The following is a 20,984-nucleotide window of genomic DNA, read 5'->3' as shown; positions in this document are numbered from 1 at the left end:
CAATATCTGGTCCTGGGCTATCTTAAGTCGCTTCTCTTCCAATGATCTTATGTAACAGGCCATCAGTGAATGGTCCTTGAACTTGGTCAGCTCAGCTATTACTCAGTTGAAACAGATTTCTTTTTCTTTTTTTACCTTTGAAAAAAATCTGATTTTATTTTCTTAATAAAAAAGAAGTATGTTTGTGTTAAATTTACAATATTTAGCTTTCCATTGATCTCTCAAACCACTTTTCTTTTTCAATTTTTAGAATGTAGACAATTAGCCAGGGATGCTGCCACATGCTTGTACTTGGGAGTTGGAGGCAGGAAGATCAGGAATTCGAGGGCATTCTTGGCTACATAAGTGAGTTGAAGGCTAGCTGGGTCTATAGGAGACTCTAACTCAAAAACAAACAAAAAAGTTGTCAGCAATCAAGTGTGGCAGTTTCTTACCTATGCTGTGAAATCACAAACTTCTCAGGAAAATAATAGCCAGTGTTCATCAGGCATTGTCTACACACCAGGCACTGGCCCAAACCTCTGTGCACCTCTGCCACTGGACTTTTAGAATGTTTTATTTTATTTTATTTTATTTTATTTTACACACTCCTATTCTCCCATCCAAGTACCCACGGGCTGTAAATCTTCATTTTTGGACCTCAGTTTCCTAATGTGGAGTAGTTACACGGCTCTTTCAAGGCCATGATAAGGATAATGTTTTATTATTGTTGCTGTTGTTGTTATTTTGTGTTTTGGAGTAAATGTTCCAAGTTGCATAGCTGCCCAGACCTCCTTATGTGTCCAGGCTGGCCTCCGGCTCACAGTGGCTGATGTGTCTGAAGAGCATACAGCAGGGCTGGTTGGTACACCCTCACTCTTGGGCTGCCCGAGTCATTTCCGGGGCCGCCAGCCAGCACTTGTCTGGGGCATATGAGAAAGCAGCCTTGCCAGGGCTGGGCTTCAGTCAAATGATTAAAAGGGGTTGACCCACTTCAGCTCCCAAGACAGTGTGTAAAGGAAATGAGCCCCAAGGATGAACTTCAGTGGCGTGACGAGGGGCTACTGTAATTGAACAAATGGGTTGTTTATCAGCTTTCTATCTGTCCCTAACAAAACCATGTGAAATGGGGCATTAAACTCCCGGTGGTTTAAAAACGATGACAAACACTAGCTAATTTACTGGAGTAGAACATATTGAGCCAAATATTTAGTTTTGCATTAAATCTATATCTGGCATTTTCATTAAAAGGGACAAAATGTAGACTTTATTGATGTTCCAGTGCCCATTTCAGATTAATGCTTAACATTGAAAACTGGGCATGAAATTGCAAATGTATCTGCAAACACATCCAAAGGGGCAGCTAAGTGCTGTGTGCTTACTCCCAGCCAACCTTGCTGAGGCTTCGGAGTGTTATTGCTGGGCTTATTTGGCCGCCCTTGCATCAGCTGTGCTAGGTAATATCCCTGATTGCTTAGTTAAATATCCTTCTAGATAGAGGGAAAGCATGTAGCAAACGAGGGGGCCTTACCATTTTTGTGTAATGAACAATTAAGTCATAATATACTTCTTGATTCATAATTGATATTCCCAGGACAATTAGGTAGTATCCTCTTGAAAAACAGAACCTAAAACAAAAATGAAGCTTGTCCCATTATGAGATAAGAACTTTCATTTTTCATAACCTTAAATCTTAGCTAACATCTTCTTTATGTTTGTATATTCAAACGGCTAAGGAGTTCTATTGTGCATCTCACCATTTAGAACAATAAACCTCAAATGATGTGCAAACAAGAAACACTGCATCTGGGCATCAGGAAGCAGGCTGGGCCATTTCTATGGAAATGAGTTCTGGAGTCAGATTCCTTGGGTTCAGATCCCAGCTCTGGTGCTTACTGGCAATTTCTGATCAGCAGATCTACATGAATTTGGAGCAAAAGAAGGCTAGTTCCTCAAAAGAAGGGGGGTGAGGTCCCAAGAGAAAAAAGTAATTCAAAGGGTGGCAGAGCAGGAAACTAATAGACTTGTTAGTCAACACTGTTTGACTCAGGCTAAGCCCCTCAGTGGTTCTTTAACCCTAAATCTTCTTATGAATAAATAAGCTAAAGTATGGATACTGATACCTCTTCTCCAAAACGTAAGCATTAAAGCCACTGTGGACCTCAGTTGCCCCTCTGTGCCCTGCATTTCCAGGGGTGCGGTTGTACACTGTTCCAGCTGTTAACTGGCTTCCTGACCCAGTGGCTACTCAATACCAGTCAGTGGGAAGACTTGATGGGCTCCCAGAGAGCTTTTTGTCCTCAGAGAAAGGAGAAAGTGGGATGGTTGGTAGTGGCTGTTTCCCTAGGCTGCTGGCCACCTGGCTTACTTGTGAATTCACTCCCTCTGAACAAGAAGGCAAGTGACAGCAGGGACCCAAAGCATGGGCGTTCTTTTTCTCTCTCCCTCCCTCTCTCCCTCCCCCCTCCCTCCCTCCCTCCTTCCCTCCCTCCCTCTACTAGATAGGGACCAAACTCGAGGCCTTTTGCATGCTAGGCAAGGCAGGTGGTCTAGCACTGAGCCATATCACCAGGTCCTCAAGTGCTGACCTTTCTTAAACAGTCTGGCATTCTTTTGTTTGTTAGTTTTGAGCCATGTAGCAGAAGCTGGCTTTGAACACCCTATATAGCCCAGGATGACCTTGAAGTTTAAACCTTTCTCCTCTACCTCCAAAGTGCTGGGATTAAAGGTGTGAAACAACGGTCAGGTGCTTTTGCTGTCACATTACCCTCGTTCTCATCCAAAAATGTGACCAAGTAGGTATAAGAGCAGCTAGCTAAGCCACACACGGTGGAGGGAGCGGAGGGGCATGAGACCTGGACTTTCGCTGCAGCCTGATGGAGAAGTCAACAGCTTTCAGGGAAGGTCCCCAGGAAGCACAGCTTTGTGGGGTATGACTTGAAACACATGAATTCAGTTAAGTGTGTGGGGGTTTATAAGTATCTTTCTATTCTGTGCTAATTACTCAGAAACTGGGGAGATAGCCACAGATTGTTTACAGCACATTTAGAAATTGAGACGCGTCTTTCCTTGTTTTGGTTTTCAACATTATTTTGACTGAGCATGTTCACTGTCTTTGGGTTCCAGAGTATAAGCCTGAGGGGCCTCCTCTGGTGAAGGCTTTCTTGATGGTGACACAGCAGCATGGCAAGGGACAGGGGCCAAATATATAGTCAACAGGTTTTCAGGGTTTTTGTTTTGTTTTGCTTTGCTTTTGCTTTGACAGAGGCTCGTGTAGTCCAGGCTGACTTTAAGTCATTATGTAGCTGAAACAGACCTTGACTCTCCTGCCTCTACTTCCTGAGTGCTAGGATTTCAGGAGTGTACTACCATGCCCAGTTTATGTGGTACGGGGGATCAAACTCTATGTCCCCAGCTCAGCATGTTACTATTCTTTAAAGAGTATTTTATTTATTTGTTTGGTTGTGGTGTGTGTGTGTGTGTGTGTATGTGTGTGTGTGTGTGTGTGTGTGTGTGTGTCGAGGTCAGAGAACAACTTGCAGGAATCAGTTCTCATCTGCAAGCCCACTGATTCAGCCCAAGTTGTCAGGGTTTACCTGTTGAGCCATCTTGCTGGCTTATTTTTACCTAACGCTCATGAAGATCTTAAGACTTGGAGATCCCCTTGATTCAGGTGATGGAGGGATATCGAGAGACAAGGAGACTAGCTGGTGAGACATACCATCTCCATCTGTGATCCAGTGGGGTCAGATCTTTCTAGTTTTGTCCAAGACCTCTCTAGCATAATCAGATCTTCACGTCTCAGCGCCCCTGTCATCTCATCTCTAAAATGGTTCTTGTCTTAGTTGGGTTTTCTATCACAGCAATTCTTACAAAGGAAAACATTTAAATGGGGTGCCTCATAGTTCAGAGGTTTGGTTTAGATTTTAGCATGGCAGCATGCAGACAGACAAGGTGCTGGAGAGTTAGCTGAGAGTTCTGCATCTGGATTGGCACAGGCAGCAGGAAGAGAGAGAGACACTGGGCCTGACTTCAGCGTTTGAAACCTCAAAACCCACCCCCCAGTGACACACTTCCTCAAACAAGGCCACACCTACTCCAACAAGGCCATCCCTCATAAGAGTGGACTCCCTACGGGCCTATGGGGACATTTTCATTCAAACTACCACAGTACTCACAGCAATAGCCCTGCAATATTGCTGTGGGTACTAAAGGGATCAGTGTCTATGAAGCCTTTAATAGAGGGCGTCACATACAGTAAGCACTGAGCAAATGTGAGCTATTGCCATCACTGTTATTTGTAACATCATGATGACTTCTAAAGGATCAATAGGGCTCTTTGATTACTGGGTTAGAAATAGCACTGTTTCAAAGAGTCTTTCTTTTAAAAAATATTTATTTTAAATGTTATTTATGTTTGTGTATGTGTGTGTGTTTGCCAAAAAAAAAAGTAAGAGTTAGCTAATAGCAAGCCTGAGCTATTGGCTGAGCATTTATAAGTAATATTAAGGCTCTGTGTGGTTACTTGTGGGACAGAAACTTCTGCCTACTGGCAACCTGAGCAATATCTAAGATCTTGTTCACTCGATGTCCCACGGCCTCCCAAGGAACACACTGCTAACACTGTTCAAAGATGACTTGTAGCTAAGGAAATAGCTCAGTGGGTAAAGTGCCTGATGTACAGGCATATATACCGAGGTTCATTCCTCAGCACCCATGTCTGATGGTTTGAATGAGAGTGCCCCCATAATATCGGGTGTTTGAACACTTGGTCCCCAGTTGGTGGTGCTGTTTGGGAGATTGAGGGGTTGTGGTTTTGTTAGAGGAATTGTGTCACTGGGGGTGGGTTTGAGAGCTTAAAGACCTTGTGTCGTGTCCTGTGTGCTCTTTGCTTCCTGCTTGTGGCTTAATATATATGCTCCCAGCTTGCTGTTCCAGCCCTCATGTCTGCTTGCATGCTTCCCTGCCATAATGGTGATGGACTCTCACCCTTCTGAGCCTGTAAGCTCAAATAAACCTTTCTTTGGTTGCCTTGGGCATGGGACTTCTGGGAGGAGGAGACAGGAGGATCTCAGGGTTTCCTGGGCAGCCAGTCTAGTCAATTAGTGAACTTTTATTAGTGAAAGATCCTGTCTGGCCTGGATAGTTTTATGTCAATTGACACAAACTAAAGCCATTTGAAAGAAGGGAATCTCTACTGAGAAAATGCCTCCATAAGATCGGGTTGTAGGCCAGCCCAGTAGGGATTTTCTTAATCAGTGACTGATAGGGGAGGGCCCAGCCTACTGTGGATGGTGCCATGTCTGGACTGGTGGTCCTGGGTTCTACAAGACAGCAGGCTGAGAAAGCCGCAAGGATCAAACCAGTAAGCAGCACTCCTCCATGGCCTCTGCATCAGCTCCTGCCTCCAGGTTCCTGCCCTGTTTGAGTTCCTGTCCTGACTTCCTTTGATGATGAACAGTGCTGTGGCAGTGTGAGCTGAATGAACCCTTTCCTCTCCAAGTTGCTTTTCGTCATGGTGTTTCATTGCAGCATTAGGAACCCTGACTAAGATACTGTCTTAAAAAAACAAGGTAAACTGAGCAGTGGTGGTACATGCCTTTAATCCCAGCACTCGGGAGGCAGAGACAGGCGAATCTTTGTGAGTTTGAGGCCAGCATGGTCTACAGACTGAGTTCTAGGATAGGCTCCAAAGTTACAGAGAAATCCTGTCTCAAAAAAACCAAACCAAATTCCAATAAGGTAAAGAGTGTCAGAGGGAGGCACCTGACACTGACCCCTAGCTTCCATGGGTTTAAACCTGTGTATATACAATATCACACACACATTCTCACCCCCAAACAAAACAAACAAAACCTCAGTTCTCACCCTCCCCCCAAAACAAGAGTTGTTTAATGAAAATTAAGTTCAAGATTTTAATAATAGTCAGTCTGGATTGAAGAGATGTCTCAGTTAATAAAGTCCTTGCTTTGTAGCTCAGGTTTTTAAATCTGATCCCCAACCTTCACATAAAAGAGTAAGTGTGGAGGCCTGCACTTGTGGTTCCACAGCTTGGATGGTGGGGACAACTGGGTTCTGGCCAGCCAGCCTAGCCTAACTGGTGCTCCAGGTTAATGAGAGACTTTGTCTCAAGAAAAGGAATGGTATTCCTGAAGATGACTCTCAAAGCTGTCCTTTGTCCTCCACTCCTGTGCATATATAGGCATTTGCACACACATGAACATGACACACATAGAGATAGTCTGGGTGATGAGTATATAACTAGCAGTGTTTGAAACAAACTCGACAATAAAACTAAATGCTATTATTTACAAATGCCAGTTGATTGGATCATGCTATCCCAGCAGGCATGATGGAGACCAAAATGGGAAAGTGGCAGGCACCCTTCAGGGCCTACCTCCCATCTCTTTGAGATTCATTCCAAGTTCTTCAGCTCTCTAGGATCGCCCTTCTTCAAGGCCCAATTTTCTAAGGCTCCCCAAATTCTTGTATAGCCAGGTTGACCTGTGTTATTAACAGCTTAATTTGAATTGATATTAATATTAATAGCTTAATTTGAATTCTTAGTTCTAAACACAAACTCAGTGGCATACATCTCGGATCTGTGACTGTGAGTGAGGAGGCTGTTGGAAGACAAAGGTCATATACTACCTTTCAAACTACCCAGGTGTCATAGTGTTTTGTTTGTTGTTTATTTGTTTGTTTGAGATAGGGTTTCTCTGTAACTTTGGAGGCTGTTCTGGAACCCGCTCTTTTAGACCAGGCAGGTCTCGAACTCACAGAGATCCGCCTACCTCTGCCTCCCGAGTGCTGGGATTAAAGGTGTATATCACCACCACCAGGCATGTCTTAGGGTTTTATTGCTGTGATGAGACATTACAGCCCTGGCAACTCTTATGAAAGAAAACATTTTTGGGGCTGGCTTACAGCTCAGAGATTTAGTCCATGATTGTCATGGTGGGAAGCATGGTGGCATGCAGACAGATGGAGAGGTAGAGAGACATCTACAGTTGGATCCACAGGCAGCAGCAAGAGATAGTAAACCACTAGGCCTGGCTTCATGAACCTTCAAAGCCGCCCCTTCCCCCAGTGACACACTTCCTCCAGCAATGCCACGCCTTCTCCAACAGGATCACCCCTCTAATAAGGCTACTCCCTATGAGTCATGGGGGCCATTTTCACACAAACCACTACACCATGTTATCGTATGGAAATGAATACTTGGTATGAGTATGGTTTTTCATTTATTGATACAAATTCAAGGTCAATTTTGTGATATTTATATTTCCCCTCTTGTTTAAGTATTGTGTTTATACTGATCTTTTAAAACATAATGCATAATTAAATACAGACTATAGATGGTTACTTATAATAGTCAGAACTTATAGTTAGGTAAGTTAGGTTTTATAGATATACAGAAATATATTTGAGATAGATAGTCTTCAAACCTTTTAAAGACCTTCAGAAAATGGCGTTTAAAATGGTTTAGGGTTTTTCTTGACAATGAGAAATATCTGCTCCTGGCAGCACCAATTACGTCTGAGAGGAAGATGGGCATTGAAGAAACTCGTTATGGAGTTTGCTTTCAACATGGCAAGATTAGTCATTTGGGCAAGAAACTGCTCTTTCCTGGACTGCTTGACTGTTGCTGTATAAACTGGACATGTAGGACCCACAGGAAAGTGACTGCTGAACTCAAACAGTCCTTCAGGGTTCCTGCTTCATGGAAGAGTCTACGAGACTTTCTGCAGGACACAGGAAAATGACTGACAGACTACCAATGCAGATGTACAACTTGAAATTTCCTGCTTTGCTGAGAAGTCTTCCAGACACATTGTGGCCTCCTATGGGCTGAAGATGGATGCCCCAACGTTACAGAGGAACTTCGGGTGACTGTCCAGGCAGCGAGATATCTCTGTCCATTCTAGTGTTTATATATTATTCTTCTGTAGTATTTTTTTTTTTTTTTGGTTTTTCGAGGCAGGGTTTCTCTGTATCATTTTGGAGGCTTTCCTGGAACTCGATTTGTATACCAGGATGGCCTTGAACTCACAGAGATCCATCTGCCTCTGCCTCCCAAGTGCTGGGATTAAAGGCGTGTGCCACCAACACCCGGCCTCTTCTGTAGTATTTGATGGAGTTGAAGACAGTTATAATTATAGTTTTCCTTAGTTATGATAAAAGATAAGCTACATATAAGACCTTAGACTCACAAAGATAGGATAGATGATATTTTCTTTAAGTCTTACTAAATGTTAATGGACAAAATATTGTAACTATGTGTTTACTTGATAACTGTTCTATTATATATAATTTGACTATGTTAAAGTTAAAACCTTTCTTTTTATTTAGACAGAAAAGAGGAGATGATGGGGAAGCCCTGTGTATATGTCAATAAAGCATTGTTGGCCAATAGGGAAGCAAGATAGGTGGGACTAGGAGTTGAGGAGGATTCTGGGAAAGAGACACAGGTAGTCATGACGTAGCCGCCATAGGAATAAGAGGTCCGGATCCTTTTCTCCAGTAGGAGAAATACTTAGATTAACAATTATGGATTAAATACTTAAGTCAGAGCTAGCCAGTAAGAAAACAAGCAAACGGCCAACAGCTTCATAATTAATATAGCCTCCTGTGTGTTTATTTGGGACTGATGCGGCTCTGGCACCAGGCTGGCGGGAAGGCTGCACTCTACACCTTGTAATGGTTGGTTTTCATTGTCAACTTCATGCAGCCCAGAATCACCTGGGAGGGAGGAGTCTCCATGGGAATTGCGCACATTGTGTTGGCTTACAGGCATGTCTGTGGGAGGACATCATAGTCAATTGTGTGAGTGGTTCCCAAAAGTAACCCCCTGCCTAGAGAACTTCAAGAGCAGGCCTCCAAACTTACTCTTTCATGTTCTCAAGTAATGGGTTGCTGGAGTGGAGAAATCAAACTGAGAACAAGCGAGCAAGTGAACATGCGTGCATTTATTCTCTCCCTTCATTCTTGACTGAGGATAGGGCCAGCCATTTGAAGTCCCTCTCTTGGCTTTCCCATAATGATGGCCGACAACCTGGAATTGTGAGGTGAAATAACCCCCTTTCTCCCTCAAGTTGCTTTTTATTTCCCCAACTCCCGTTTAGCCAGTTTTCTTTATACCATATAACTAACAAAATAAATTCATCTTCAGAGAGAACTTTACATAATTACTGTAAGTGAGAAATCAGTATGACTCATCATAAACAGAAAGAAATCATAAAAAAAAAACCAGTGAAAGTGAAACAGTGTTCATACTCTCTAGCTGGGATCCTGTGAAGAAACTGTAGGCTGAGAGCAATGGCATGTTCCCGGGATCCTGGCTACGGGGGAAACTGAGCTGGGAGAATCTCTTATTTTGTTTCTAGGAATTTGAGATCAACTCATGGGTGGGTCTCATGGGGAGAACCATTGAGACAAAGAAATGTTTCCTCTTTGTTATGAAGTAATGGGTTGCTGGATTCAGCATCACCTATACAAAAATTATAATAACAGAGAAGATGAGCATGGGCCCTGTACAAGGATGATATGAAAATTTATCAAGATATATATATATATAAATTTGATACAGGGTCTGGCCTTGAACTCCACATGTAGCTAGAGAGGACCTTGAATTCCTGATCCTCGTATTTCTAACAGTGTGAGTCACCACAACATTGACACTTAAATAGACTTAATACTTATAAGTACCAAATGCAGATATTTTTTCATTGACTTAATAGAAAGGGACCAGAGCCGAAGAGGTAGCAACCCCTTGATTTACTCACAAAGATTCATTATTCCACAAGTAGCTGCATCCCAAGATAGATGGTCCTTCTGTCAGACTGCTCAGATCTCTCCTGCCTTACCGCAGCATCCAAGCCACTCCCTCCCTTACTAGTTTGGGTTTCTTAAATTCTCTCCTGCAGCTTTTCTTCAAGTCTCATGGGCCTGTGGAACCCACCTTGCCTGCCATTCATTCATATCAGCACAGAGGCCGATTTTGATGGCATTCTTCCTCATCCCCATCTCCAAAGACTCTCTTCATCTTCACTTCAGGGATGGATAAGCAAACTGGCCTCCCTGGCTGTTGCAAGGATCAAAGGATCCAATGAGCGATAGCGTCCTGCACGATGGCCGACAGTACTCAGAAAGGAGTAGTGGAGCACCACTGAGACAGTAAGGCTGACCTCAGTGCCAACTCCTGTCAAAGACTCCGTTCCTCGAGACAGGGTTTCTCTGTGGCTTTGGAGACTGTCCTGGAACTCACTCTGTAGACCAGGCTGGCCTCGAACTCACAGAGATCCACCTGCCTCTGCCTCCCAAGGGCTGGGATTAAAGGTGTGCGTCACCAACGCCCGGCCCCTCTAGAGCATTTTTATTACATCATTTATTTGTGTGTGTGTGTGTGTGTATGAGAGAGAGAGAGAGAGAGAGAGAGAGAGAGAGACAGAGAGAGAGAGAGAGACAGAGAGAGCATATGTGTGAGCATGTGTAGGCCACAGTGCAGTGTGGAGGTCAGAGGATAAACTTTGGGAGTGGCTTTTTCCCTTCCACAGTCTTGTGGGTTCCTAGGATTGAACTCAGTGTCAATTGCTTGTTACCAGCTGAGCCATCTCACCAACGTAAAATCCTTAAGAAAGGCTCTCAGCTATGTAGCTCCAGCGTTCTTGGAACACACTCTGTAGACCAGGCTGTCCTCAGACACACAGAGGTGTGGGTCACCCACCACCGTCCAGCATAAGCTCTTTTGTTTGTTTGTTTTTGTTTTCTTGAGACAGGGCTTCTCTGTGTGAACTTGACTGTCCTGAACCTCCCTCTGTAGACAGGTTGGCTTCAACTCAAGAGATCTATCTGCCTCTGCCTCCTGAGTGCTAGGATTAGTGGTGTGAGCCGCCACCACCCAGAGTATGTTCTGTTCTTTTTTTTTTTTTTTTTTGGTTTTTCGAGACAGGGTTTCTCTGTATTGTTTTGGAGGCTGTCCTGGAACTCACTCTGTAGACCAGGCTGGCTTCGAACTCACAGAGATCTGCTTGCCTCTGCCTCCCGAGTGCTGGGATTAAAGGCGTGCGCCACTGACGCCTGGCTGAGTATTTTCTGTTCTTAAACCACCCCTTCCACCCTTGCTACTGCCAAACTATCACTTTTCTGACTAGTGGTCATTGATTTTCTGGAATGCCATTTGTGTCTGCATGGGGCATCTCAGCCCTCTGTTAGGTAGTTCTGAGAGGAAGTGTATTTGGAGAGCATATCCTAGTGCTTCCCCACCCCTACCCCATGCTCTTGGCTTCATGGAAAGACCTTTCGACTTCCTCTCCTATCTGACGTGAGTAGGGAGGCAGCTTCTAAGAAGGGACATGGCCTTACGTCCTCAAAGGGCCTGAGTTTGGGGCTATATATTCACATAGGAGATTCAGTTCCTCCAAGGAGGCCTCCCTTGCCTTGAACCCTAGGTTCTTGGAAACCAGGCTCCTCCTCTTAGAAAAAGACACCCCATAGGAGTCATACAGTAAAGGGAGGCAAACATTCTTTTGGACAGATTTATCAATTTAACACAGCATAGTGGTGTCAAGTTACCAGGGTCAACAGGCAGCAACCGCATTCCTCTGGTGTTTGATTAGTGAGACGCATTAACTAAGCCAAGAAAACCCTTTCTGATTAATATCGTGATAAACTTTTTGTTGTTGTTTTGGTGGTTTTTTGGGGGGGCACCGCCAAAGCTCCTTTTATTGAATCTTCTCAGATGACGGCCCCTTTGAGTGGAAAGTGACTTATCTAAAGGTGGCTTCTGCCGGCACACAGTCATCAGGATTAGGTAGCTACTGCTGAGCTTCAGCTTACTTCCTTTCCCCAAATGAAAGACAGGAGGCCATGAGGTGAGTGAGCCGGAGTCCTGAAGCGATGGCAGGAAGAGGAGATGCTGTTATGGAAGCTGTGTTTGTTGTCAGGGACAGAAGTAGCTGAAAGCACCCCAGTGGACACTCATCCGTTCCCGCACCAGTGGCCTCTGGGGCCGGACAACTCTGCTGTAGGCAAAGTGTTGATTCTCTGCTTAGTGATGCCTGCCAGGAGCCTCTTCCTCCGTCTCTCAGTGTGATAAAGTTTCGATGTTGTAACACGTCCCCTGGGGAACAAAACCACCTCTAGTTGAGAACCATATACGAGATGTACATTTATGAGTCTCAAATAACCAAGCACAGCTATTCTCCCTAGCTTTGTCTAGGACATCATTCAGATGACGGAATACTGATCTCCTCCAGGGCCCCTCCTCATGCATGGCTCTTTGCATCAAGACCTCTCATTTTCACTGCCCATCGTTGGTTTCCCTTTTCTCTCCTTTCCCCTCTCTCTCACTCTACAGGCAGAGCTGTTCTGAGCAACCATTCAAGGAAAGCTTAACAATTAACCAGGGAATTCTTTTTTGCTGATGTCTGTGACACCTTGGACAAAATCCAGACAAGAGTCTCCTAATCACCCTCAAATAAAACGAATGCTTTGTTTGTTATCTGGGGGTCTTACTGTACTGCCTAGGCTGGCCTTGAACTCCTGGGCTCAAGTCATCCTCATGACCCAAACTCCTGAGTACTGGGATTAAAAATGTGTGCTGTCACACCCACAGATGTAAGTGCTTTTTAGTTAAAACGGAAATCTAAGTGTGAGAAACTTGAGTGAGTTGAGAGCCCTGTGAAGGAATGGCAGCTCACTGATGCTGAAGATAGCTCAGGTGCGTGCTACACTCAGTCAGGGCCCCGGGTCCAGTCTCATTCCGTCTGTGTTGATGCCACGTTGTAGATGAGGGCACAGAGATTTACTGGAATCTCCAGAGCTGAAGAGGCAGCATGAAAATTTGAACCAAGGCAGCATGACTCTTGGTATACTTAGCCCCGGTTCATTTAGCAACAGTCCTTAAGGAGTAGAGGGTCACTGAATGAGACCTGAGACGAGGGGAGGGGTGGCTTTTCAGGAGTTGTAAGAAGGCATTGGCTGGGTTCTGAGGCCCCAGCTTTCAGTGTCTGGGCCCATGCAAATCACCAAGTGAATGCGGTCCCATTTCTGTTTCCATCTGTCTTAGCGGAACTGACCCTGCTTAGCGGTGTGGAGTATTGCTTTCCCAGTTTAGAAAGTTCATTTACTGAGGGCAGCTGAACTGAAGAGTATAGTTCAAGTGGGTGACCCAGCGGGCAGGTGTTGGAGGCAGGAGGTGGGGGCAGGGAATGAGGGCTGCAGAATTGAGAAAAGGTTGAACTTGTGAGTCCTTTAGGAACATGAGAGGGGAGGAAAAAAACCAAAAACCAAAACCAAAGGGAACAATCCAGAGCCTTGCTAGTACCTCCATCTTTAACTTTTCTAAATTCTGTTCGAGGTTCATTTTGTATTTTCAATATAAAACCAAAAATTATAGTTTCTAGTTTTTTGGTGGCACAAAAAAAAAAAACTAAAAACAAAAAGCCCGTACGAACTTGAAAAGTACCACCATTCCCTCCACCGCTGCAAAAGTTAAGTGTGTGTCAGAAAGAGAGAGAAATGAGGAAGCACCGAAATATAACCCGCAGTCCCACCACCAGCAAATCGCTGCAGTTATTGTTAGCCTTGTTCTTGCAGGCCACAAAGACCATCTTCACACAAGTTGCCATCAGATGATTGCATTGAACAAGATGAGAAAGAGGAAGAAGGAAAGCCCTAGAACGAGTCACAAAGAACAGATGAACCTTGGTGCTGGCTGCTGTCGAGGGCCTCCATGGAGCAGAATGATCCTTCCTAAAGATGGGGCTCCGATAAGGCCCCTTCTTTGCCACTGACCAGAGGCTGCACCCACACCCGAGCCTGGAGCAACTCCTCCGTAAGCCCTTGGAAATTCTTGTGTTCACCCTAGAGCTCCCTCCAGGAAGCAGTCACCCGTGCAGGCCTGAACACATTCCTGGACACTGGGTCATGGGCACTGCCTCAAGAGCCATGGTCTTTACAGACTTTGAAAACTCCAGCATTCCCTGGCATCCATCCTTCTTGGGCCTTCTAGAAGGTGGTGCTTCTAAAGGCAGAAGGGGAATGAAGTCCAGCAGTCACCAGGAAACACTGGTTTAGACTGAAATATGTCAGGTGTCCGTGTGACTGCTATATAACTAACTCAATGCACACACAAATACATGAGCATATACTTTTGACATATAGTTTAAATTTCTTTTAGCTTTAAGAGAGAGATTTTTTTCTCATACAATGGTATAAAAATTTTGATTTCAATAGAAAAAAATCCATCAACAGAACACTCAAAATCTCTAAGGAAAAGAAGGCTGGCGGGAGCCCAGTGTTGGTGGTGCCCACCTTTAATCCCAGCACTGGGGAGGCAGAGGTAGGGGGATCTCTGTGAGTTTGAGGCCAGTTTGGTCTACAAGAGCTAGTTCCAGGACAGCCTCCAAAGCCACAGAGAAACCCTGTCTTGAAAAAACAAAACAAAACAAAACAACAACAACAAAAAAAACCAAGAAGACTGGCAGACACACACACACACACACTCCCCACAACGACAACAGCCTGGCTCCTCTGTGGTGTAGAGCTAGTGACCAGAGGAGGCAGATTCCTCGCTTGAGAAAAAGCCTAAGAGTTTGGCACTGAACAAGGCATGCTGTGTCATATGGCTGGCTACCTCTGGCTGGCTTAGAGAGTTGCCTTGAGATTCAGCAGTTGTGCTTGCTGGGGCCCCCAGGCAGCTATTCAGTCTCCCAGGCTGGCCCACAACTTCAGGCCTGAATAGAAGAGACTCCATTAAGAAGTCCCCTGTGCTGCCAGCAGGGTGTAGTGCCAACCTTGGAGAATCCGAGGTTGGCACCTGCATGAGCTGTGCATCCGTCTGGCTGGTGGAGGTCTTCCTGATTCCTGAGTTGACGCTAGGTTCCCTGCTGCATCCTCATGAGAAGGCCCAAGAGGGCTACCTGGCTCACCGGAAGCCAAGTGCCACTGCTGCCTTCCCCATAGGTTAACTCCCATAGGAGGATGAGGACGCTCTGGCTGAGCTCATGGAAGCTCTCTGAACCAATACAGTAAGGATGGTGTGGTGGCTGAAACCTGCACCACCAGCATTTAAGAAGCCAAGTCAGGAGAACTGTCATAAGCCCAAGGCCAGCCTGGGTCAAAGAGTGAGTGAGACCCTATGAAACTAACCAACAGACACCAAAGAACAACTATAATAACAGATACAATAAAATCCACTGCCCCTATGGAGGTGGAGGCATGTCTAAGACCTGGGCCTTGCACAGTCAGGGGGGAAGGAGTAAGAGTATGCCACTGACTTAGGTTAAACACAAGTATGTGTGCACAAAAATAACCAAAATTACCCTTTACTTGTCGTAAAGCTCACACCATGAAAATTAAGCCACTCTCCAACCTTATCTATCTCTCCAGTTCCCACACCCAGAGGCAGCTACTATATTGATTCCTTGCAGAGAAATCCATTCATATACAAACATGCCACCTTCAGTCTGTTCTCTGTGATCAAAGCGCACTCCAATGGATTCCTGGGCCTGCCACTCCCCTTTCAGGCTTGAGAACAAATGGGGTCCCTGAAGTGCTCCCCTTCTCTCTTCTTGGGGGAGGGTTTTTTTGAGGCACCAGGTCTCACATAACTGAGGCCTCTGGTCACTGAGGCCTAAAACTTCTGACCCTCTTGTTTGTACTTCCCCAAATGTTGGGATCATAGGCACTGGCCTGAAGCACTGGGGACTGAACTCAGGACTTCACGTGGATTCTAGGCAAGCATCCACCAGCTGAGCTACAGCCCCAGCCCCTCTGGCTAACTAGCTCTTTAATCACCAACCACATGGGTGCTCTCGATCTTTCTGTAACTGATCTTTCTGTAACTCTTTTCAGGCCTTTGATTTCAGTCCTTCAAATGAGCTGTCTCTAAATGTCCTTCCGTATAACACCATCAGAGCCTTGTTTTGAGTATTCTATGCAAATTCAGGGGTTGATATGTATCTCTGTGATTATGTATTTAATCCAGTTGGACTAGAACTTTCTGAGGGTAGAGACCCTGGCATCCCATGCACTGGCAACACACACAGTCCTGGCCAACAATTTGAACAATTTTTTCATAGTGTTTTCTTTTTAAAATCACAGTTATTTTGTGTATAGGGTATGTGAGGAGCATTCACGCCACAGGGTGCATGGAAAGGCCAGAGGACAATTTTTGCAAGTCAGTTTTCTTCTTCCACTGTGTGGAGTTGAACTCAGATCATCAGGCTTGGTGGAAAGTGCCTTAACCTGCTGAGCCATGTCACCAGCCTAGATAAGTATTTTCCTCACAAATACTTCGTGAGGAAACAGATCAAGTCTTGAGTGGTGGGGTTGAGGAGAATTATGGATCTCTTGTTTTTTAACTTAAAAAATTTACAAAGAGTTTTAGATGAACACAGAGTATAAAGAACACAATAGACCTCTATATTCACTACCTGGTATTATTAGTTGTCACAGTTTTAGCACATTTATATGATTTCTCCTAGCCTTCTGAAAACACAGAAGCATTAATTACCATTTATTGAATGTTTAATATGTGCTGGACGTTGGGCTAAAAGCTTTGCCTATATATTGTCACTTCATTTTCTCAACAACTCTGCCAGGTGACTTCTTAGCCCCATATTAGTGACAAGGAAACTGACACGGTTTAAATCAATTTAGGCTGTTCCCTAGCTCAGGCGGATGCCTGTGTATAAGACTCATGCTTTTTTAAAAAAATATTATTTATTTATGTGCATGTGCCTGCATGATTTTATGTGCTCCTCTTGTATGCAGATGCAGATACTCTTGGAGAGCAGAGGGAGTCGGATCTCCCAGAACTGGAGTTACAGGCAGTTGGGAGCACTGGGAACTGAACCATGGTCCTCTGCAAGAACACAGTTTTTCTTAACCACTGAAGCCTCCCTCAAAGGCCATGTTCTTGACTATGAAACATTGCTTGTTGTAATTTTAATCAGACATACTTCCTTTCTATTGCCTTTTCTCCTGCATATCTCTATGTTTTTTTATTTTTTAGCGGAAAGGATGTCATGGTTGTAAGAGACTCTGGAATAACTCATGTGGGGGACTCATCTGAGCTCAGATCCAGCATAAACGTCACTACATTGTGACCCCTGCCTGAACTCTAGAGCCCCGAGAAAAGGGCTCTTTCCTCCCAATCGGCTTCCCCTGCTCACCCACCAAGCCCTAGGTGGGTGGGCAAAGGCAGAGCTCGTGGTGCCTTGAGGCTTCGATGATGCCGAGAATGGAAAGACTGTGCAGCATAGGAAGCATGCATGACGGTTCAAGGCACAAGCTTGACGATGGTGCGTAGCGAGACTTGCGAGGTTTCCTGCAGGCACCTAACTGAAAAGAATGGGAATTGGTGACAATTTCCAGCTGGCTTACTTCTTAGACTTCATAAGTTTAGTCATCTTACAGTGGTGAAGAAAACACTACCACCTGGGTAGCCCTCAAAGAATAAACCCAGAAGATTTCCGTACGAAACACACTCACTGTTTTCATTTTTGCATACGGAGTATTAATAGCTTTCCCTTGGTGAGAGCGAGTGCGTGCAGGCGCTGTCCTGAGCCCTCTTCACACATTGCCTTGTTCTGTTCTTTTCACAGCTCTATACGGCAGGCATATTTGTCTCACTGTTACGCAGAGGCACACGGGCAGTTGAGCTACCCAAGGTCATCTAAGAAGTGGTAAAAGTGGGCCTTGAACACCTGCCCATACATCTAACGTCTTCCTATGTGTGTCTGTTTGGATGAAAAGTTGCTTTCAGCCAGGCATGTCTCCTGACCCACAGCATAAGCGCCAGGCTATTATTAAAATATTCCCAAGACTGGAGTAGTAGAACATACTTACAGTCCCAACACTAGAGGGTCAAGAGACTCACAAGTTTGAATTCAAGGGCAGCCTGTGCGGTGTAGTGAGACCCTGTCTCAAAGGAGACAAAGGGCCAGGGTGGGGTGGGGCTAGCGATGTAGTTCACTGGTAGAGTGCTCGTCTAGCTTGGGCGAGGTCCTGAGTTTGATCCTATCCCTGAGAAAAACTTTTTCAGTCTCCTCACGGTTGGAACTGTCCAACCTAAACTAGAGTTAGTTTCTTTTTTTTAAATTCCAGCTGCTCTCAATATGTGTGACTCACTGTCAGGAATCGTCCTTTTTTTCTTATTAAGTAACCCATGATTTGCACCCATGTCACAAACCCCAAACCAGCCGTGCCCGCTTACCTGCCAACCTCATTGATCAGCAGAAATGCTCACAGAAGGAACTAGCTTAAAAATCTGGTTTTTTTGTTTGTTTGTTTGTTTTGTTTTTGCTGGGCGGTGGTGGTGCATGCCTTTAATCCCAGCACTTGGGAGGCAGAGGCAGGCAGATTTCTGTGAGTTCGAGACCAGCCTGGTCTACAAGAGCTAGTTCCAAAGCCACAGAGAAACCCTGTCTTGAAAAACAAAGAAACAAAAAAATCTGTAGCTTTGGAGCCGGTCCTGGAACTTGATCTGTAGACCAGGCTGGCATTGAACTCACAGAGATCTGCCTGCCTCTGCCTCCTGAGTACTGAGATTAAAGGGGTGCATCACCACAGGCCAGCTAGTTTTAAAACGTTATAATAATTTTCAACCCGATAATCTCCTCACTGTACTCAAGAAAGGACAGTGATCAGAGAGGACAGGAGATGGGACATCGCAGAACTTCAGAGATCTCAGATACTTACTTTAACGAGGGAGAGAATCTCATTCTGTGGAAGGCTGGAGTAGGAGGCAGTGACTCTTGGCTATGGTTGGGATCTTTTATGTCCCCCAGAGACCCACGCACTAATGGCTTGACTGCTTGTGGCACCACTGGGTGGTAGAAAGTTAGGTCATTAGGGGCATGCCCATGGGAGGGGTTATTGGAAGCCCAACCCCCTTTTCTTCTCTCCTTTATGCCAGACGTGAGGTGAACAAATTTTCCCTGTCACATGCTTTCTGCCTCAGTGTAACACTGAAATCTCTGAAACTAAGAGTCGAAATAATCTTTATTTCCTTATAATTTCCTTTACCTCTGAGACCTTGTTACAGTAATGGAAAACTGTGGAATATTCCTTGACACTGTGTAAATATATGTGGCTGTGGTTGGTTTAATAAAGAAGTTGACTGGCCAATAGCTAGACAGGATAAGATTATGCGGGAGAACCAGACTAAGGACACTGAGAAAGAGAAGGGCAGAGTCGGAGGAGTCACCGGCAGGACACAGAAGAAACAGGAGATGCAAGATGACAGGTAGCACCACGTGGCAGAATGTAGATTAATAAAAATGGGTTAATTTGGCCAGATAGTGTTGGTGGCGCATGCCTTTAATCTCAGCATTTGGGGGGCAGAGGCAGGCGGATCTCTGTGAGTTCAAGGCCAGCCTGGTCTACAGAGTGAGTTCCAGGACAGCCAGGGCAACACAGAGAAACCTTGTCTTAAAAAACAAAAAAAGGAGAGGGGTCATTAATTTAAGTTGTAAGAGTTAGCTAGTAACAAGCCTGAGCTATTGGCTGAGCACTTATAATTAATATTAAGTCTCTGTGCATTTATTTTGAAACAGACGGTTCCAATAAAATCTCCGTCTACAGAACACACTCTAGCAGTCGACACCCATGATCCAAAGATCCCAAGTATAACCAGGACTTACTTTCAGCTTGGGTTCAAGTAAAATAATGGATCTGTAACTCTTAGCTAGCATTGTGTTTCATTTCACCTTCTAATCGGAGGCGCCTGCATGTTTCTTCCAACCACCCCATAAACTGATTTTATAAGACAAAGTCACTAAACTCACAGCAATAAAACTCATATTTGCTTTGGACTTACCATTGACTATTTTAAGCACTTTATAGGTGTTCTTTCATTTAATTTCACAACCAACCCGTGAGGGAGGTCATTACTGGCATTTTACAGGTGACAAGTCAGAGGTTTGCGAAGGATACAAAGTTACAGTTACAGTTACAGTCTAGAGAGGTAAGGTTAGAAACATCCTATTGCATGCTAGTATTTTCCAAAGAATAGATTTTAGTTTTTTTATTTTAATTTTTAAAAAATTAACTAAATTAAATTAAATTTTTTTGTTTGTTTTTGAGACAGGGTTTCTCCGTATAACAGTTCTGGCTGTCCTGGAACTCCCTTCGTAGACTAGGTTAGCCTGCCTCTCTGCCTCCCGAGTGCTTGGATTAAAGGTGTGTGCCACCACTGCCTAGCTGGGTTTTTTTAAACACACACACACACACACACCAACTGGTTTGTTTGACTACAGTCATCATTTCATTATGTACATCAAGAGACATATGTTAAGAAAGGAAGCAAAAGGGAGCAAGTAGGCTAACTGCAGACCTTCACCTCTCCTTCCGCCCCTTCAAATCCAACCCCCCCAGTTTTATCCCCAGTTCTATGGCAGAACACCCACTGTGGTCTCCCCTTCCTCCCTGACCCCTTTTCCAACAGATCTTGCAGACCTCCATCAACCTTCCTATCCCTGTTCATCCCAGTATCCCTGCTTCCAGTATCAGCGGGCATTCCCTGGGAACTCACCTGCCACTCAGGCCGGGGAAGCAGGCTGGAAAGCAGCAGGTCTTCACTGCTCCAAGTCTAGTTCCCCTTTGCAACCCCAGCTCTGTAGCAGACCACCTGCTGCAGCTTGGCCTGCATCCCTACCTTCATCTCCAGTTCTTCTCATCGGTCATCGCCTTACTCCAGCAGGCACTCCCTGGGAACCCAAAGGCTACACCGGCCAGACAAGCAGGTAGCCTTACTGTGAATCACCACCTCTCCCTCCAATCTTCCAAATCCAATTCCCCAGTTTCAACCCATCTCTGTTCATATTAGTTCCATGACCCTCCCACCCCATGCCCTCATCTCCAGCTGATCACACAGATCATCTCCTCCAACCACTGATCATCCTGTCGTCCCAGCCACAAAATACTGCAGGTATTCCCTGGGAGCCCACTGGTCAAGGCTGCCAGAGAAGAAATGAGGCCAGCTAAGCAGGTGGGTG

At 45.0% G+C, this 20,984-nt stretch overlaps 1 long non-coding RNA gene and 1 other non-coding gene across 2 annotated transcripts; one reads left to right on the top strand and one right to left on the bottom strand.

Annotated features, from left to right (window-relative positions):
* Nucleotides 1–9,449: 9,449 nt before the first annotated feature.
* Nucleotides 9,450–9,555, top strand: LOC121135559. Its single transcript, XR_005872661.1, has one exon. It is a non-coding gene; the product is annotated as a U6 spliceosomal RNA (small nuclear RNA).
* A 1,950-nt stretch (nt 9,556–11,505) lies between these two features.
* Nucleotides 11,506–13,815, bottom strand: LOC121134274. The gene is made up of 2 exons (XR_005871344.1): nt 13,686–13,815; nt 11,506–12,100 (listed from the first exon to the last, which is right to left on the bottom strand). It is a non-coding gene; the product is annotated as an uncharacterized LOC121134274 (long non-coding RNA).
* Between the last annotated feature and the right edge of the window lie 7,169 nt (nt 13,816–20,984).

Source organism: Mesocricetus auratus, unplaced genomic scaffold (genome assembly GCF_017639785.1).
Source record: "Mesocricetus auratus isolate SY011 unplaced genomic scaffold, BCM_Maur_2.0 Super-Scaffold_4256, whole genome shotgun sequence".
NCBI classification, from domain to species: domain Eukaryota; kingdom Metazoa; phylum Chordata; class Mammalia; order Rodentia; family Cricetidae; genus Mesocricetus; species Mesocricetus auratus.
This window is presented reverse-complemented; position numbering and strand designations above follow the sequence as displayed.